The following is a 4,330-nucleotide window of genomic DNA, read 5'->3' as shown; positions in this document are numbered from 1 at the left end:
GCCTCATGACTTCTATTGTTTTCGCTGCTTACTTATGAAATTGTTTGGTTCATTCTCGATCTGAGAATTATTCTTTTCCGCTGGCAAGAGAGTCCGTGATGCGAAAGCAATAGGATGTTTCCAGCCATCCGGCATTCGATGTAGAATGCACGCCCCCCACACAATATTGACTAGCCTCGCTAGCTACTATTGTGTCCAACTGCGGGTTGAAATGCGCTAGGAATAGTTTTTAATCCAGGATTCTTTTATTTCTTGGAATGATGTCTGGCAATCTTCTGTCCACTCCCAAGCCTTATCCTTTTTCAACAATTCATCAAGTGGTGCGCGCAATTTGTGCATATTTGGGATGAACCCCGGGTAATAATTTGCCAAACCTAAAAAAACTCTGCAATTGAGTTATGTTTTCTGGTGCCGGCATTTCTTTAATAGTGGTCGTCGTATCTGGGTCTGGGCGTCTGCCATCTTTATCGATTATTTTACCCAGGTATTTAATTGTTTGTAAAAAAACACTCGCATTTATCTACTTTGATCTTAAATCCATAATATTGTATTCGACTGAATACTTGTCTGATATGTATTTCACGTTCCTCCTTGCTTTTGGTCACTATGATAATGTCATCAAGATATGCGATTGCGGTGGCCAAGCCGGACAGCATAGTATCCATTACTTGTTGGAATATTGCGGGTGCAACCTTGACACCAAATGCGAGTCTTTCGTATCTGTACAAACCCCGATGAGTGTTAATACACAGGAGGTTAGCGCTTTTGTCGTTTACCGGAATCTGTAGGTAAGCGTCGCTTAGGTCGATCTTAGATCATTTAATATCGTGAACACTTCTTCTGGACTAGGTAATGGATAGTGAAAATCTTCTAAGGACCCGTTGAGTCCGGTCGCGAAGTCGGTGCAAACAGTGTTTGTTCAGTACAGCTGCGTAGGTGGAAAAATCGTCATTATCGTCGTTTACCATATTCAAACATCTCCAACGCTTATGGAAAAGAGACGTTTTCGGCGAGAAAAGTTCTGTTAGCAAATTTACCTTCTCATTGAATGATAAATATTCTGTTTTCCGAGGCAAGATGTAATCCACAAATTTATCATGCTCAGCCGTTTCCAATTTTAGTAGTAGAAGTCTGGTTTTCTTTTGATCAGACCAGTTGCTGCAGTCAATATTAAAAACAATCTTCATAACGCCAAAAATACGCTGCGAATGATTTTTCCTCTTCCTCGTATTTAAAATTGTTTATCGCGGTCCATATTGTATTCTGAGAAAATGTTGAATTGCTTTCCGCGTTCGCATTATTTTTAACAATTTCTATAAGCAATTCCTCTGTTCCTAATTGACGTTCGGCTAACTGTTTTTGAACTTCCTTTTGCTGTTCCCCGGTTCGTATTTGACATTCCGCTAACTGTTTTTGCAATTCCTTTTGCTGTTATTCGAATCATGCTTGACGCTTTGCGGCATCGATATGAAACTTGGTCAAATGTTCCAACGCTACTTTCAATTCGTCCATTTTACTTTGTCGGCATTAGCAATTTCAAAACGTTCGCTGAATTTTACAAAACCGTTTTATTCGTTCTTATTTCTTCCTCCAGAAAATAAAACGAACGGAAAAAAACATAAATATATGAAAAGTTCATTGTTCAAAGAAAAAAAATCAAGTGTATATTTTTCTCCGGAGAAAAAAAATAACGCCCGATTTTAGCAGCGAAAACTACAAGTGATGAATTCTTTTTCCAAAAGTATAAAAATTTACCTTTCTAAGTCGCGACGAACCTTTTTCTTTTTGTAAAAGTACAGCGCTATCTTTGAAAGTCGTGACGAACTTTTTTTTTCAACTCTTTTTTCCCCCCGTAATGATATGCGTTTTTTTTTAGTTACCGTGGATCTTTCAGTTGCAAGTGTTATGTTAGACACTTCCTTAGGCTTGATAACATTTGAGTCCGACGTCGTTAATATTTTTAGAATACTATTTCAATGCGAGTATTTTTTTCAATGTCGTTACTGGTTTCGATTTTAGTATGCTCCTTGAATCCAATGTCATCAGTGATTAGATTTTTAGAATACTGTTTTTAAACGTGAGTACGTTCTCCGAATCCAATGTCGCCAGTGTTATGGCTTGCAATAAGCCACAAAGGAAACAGAATATCGGAATAGAGTTTAAACAATGTATTACTGGAACAACAACGTAAAAAGATTACAACTTAAAAAAGTAGTAAACGTCATCGAGCAGGCAGGGTCGCTCTGGTGTTTAATCCACACCTCGGATCAAAAGGTCTATGGTTTATGTAATGGATAGAACAGTCTATAAGGAGGGTGATTCCCCACAACAATAACAAAAATAAATCCCAGATAATTTTTCGATTCAATGAAATTATGTTTGATATTTTACTTTGTAAAAGTTAATAAAAGTGCCTTTTTAAAATTGATGAATTTCAAATTGTACTTTCATTTTTAACGTGTATAAAAATAATTTGCAAAATGCTGTTCGAACTTTTAAAATAGTGATTCAATTTCGAAAAATACACATTAAATTAAATATCAAAAGAAAAACAAAAGGAAAACTAAACCGATATTTTTAATATTATGAAAACTGTAAACATAGCCATACATTATTTGCAATATTTGGACAATTGTTTACATCCTTACGTTTCATAATCCTCGTCTTTCTTCAGATCTGTCTTCTCAAACTCGGGAATCTCTACTGAATTTGGAATCGTATTTTTTATTTAATCTCTGATCATAGATTGTTTTCGTTCCATAAACCATGATTGAGTTGAAAACTGGTTTCATGGTGCAAAGAATAAAATGCTGCTTATAATTTATTTTAATTAACAATATTCTGGAAGTTGAAGATTGAATCCTCAGTCATAAGCAATACTAAAAATAGTACTTACACAGAATACGGACCGTACTGAAATAATAAGGCTATTATTTAGAAACTCATTTTAAACATGTAACTATACAGCTAACAATTTTATAAACAAAAATACCGTAAAAATTGAATAAAACATAAATTCTATCTAAAAATAGCATGATTCGTATTCCGCATAGTTATAAAAATAAGTAAGAATCACAAAATATTTTACTCCTTCTTGATTACGAAAATAAAGCAATATATTCCGTGGTTTAAATAAAGCGTTCTATTAAAAATTCAGTAGAGATTGTGGAGTCCAACATAAAGATTCCCAAAATCGACAAGACACACCTAAAAAAAACGTCAGAGTTGCATCAATCGAAACGTTGCGAGAATTACATTCTATGTGATAACAACAGTTCGACTAATCCAAACATTGCAAATTATCAATTTTCATCTGAAGATTTTCGAAAGATGAGTACATGGTCAAATCTTTTCTTCTCTGAAACGTGTTCAATATGTTTCCACCGGGAGATGTTAAATAAATACAATTAGTTTCCCATAAAACTTTTTTGAATTTGTTGCAAATTTTTGTAAAAAGGAGGAAAAGAGACACTTCTGTCAATATTAATTTTATTGTCTGGGAAAGTATATTAAATCGAACCACAAAATCAGTATTGCGCGCATTCTGAAACAGATTAAATAAGGAAAAAAAAAGTTTAAATTTGACATTAATCTATCGTTCGGTGAACATGACTAAAAAAGCCGCAGGTAAAATGGCCGCGAGGTACAAAGATTCAAAAGAAATAATTAACAAATTTCGAAGTAAAAAAAAAAAGTTTCGCAATTCGTTTACATTCAGCAAACAAACCCGTTTCGCTGATTGTTATAAGTGTTAAGATCAAATATCACTTACAATCTTCCTGATCCTCTCTCTTCTCATAATGTCCTCTGGTCGTACAGATTTTCATTTATGTGTATGTATGCGTGTATATCTGTGTGTATGCGTGTATATGTGTGTATGTATGCGTGTATATGTGTGCATGTATGTCTCCTTTTGTGTCAGTGTGAATCTGTGTGTTTTTGAGTGAAAATTTTAATGAATTAAAAAACATGGTTGACAGCTCGTTTTTGTTAGCGCCTCGACACTATTTACCAAGTCAAACACGACATTACCGTTTTCCGGCACCAACCGGTCACTCAGATACTGTATTCTTATTCCCTACATCCACACGAGAGTCGTCGTTAAATCGTATAGCCTAAAACAATCCTTTCAGTCGTTGGTGTTTCGGGAGACTTGTTTTTCTTTTTGTTAAAAGTAGAGGACGGTGGAGCCTTTTATTTATTTTTTTTTTGTTTCACTTTTTTTTCTCTTTCTATTATTTTATCTTTGTATATTTCTTCCTTTTACTTTTCTCGTTAATTTATTGAACCGGAAATAGTTTGAGATGCGTATATATACCACGACAAGAGG

This window comes from Euprymna scolopes, chromosome 24 (assembly GCF_053919585.1).
Source record: "Euprymna scolopes isolate OS-2025 chromosome 24, ASM5391958v1, whole genome shotgun sequence".
In the NCBI taxonomy this organism is placed as follows: Eukaryota; Metazoa; Mollusca; class Cephalopoda; order Sepiida; family Sepiolidae; genus Euprymna; species Euprymna scolopes.
Note: the sequence above shows the minus strand (reverse complement) of the source record.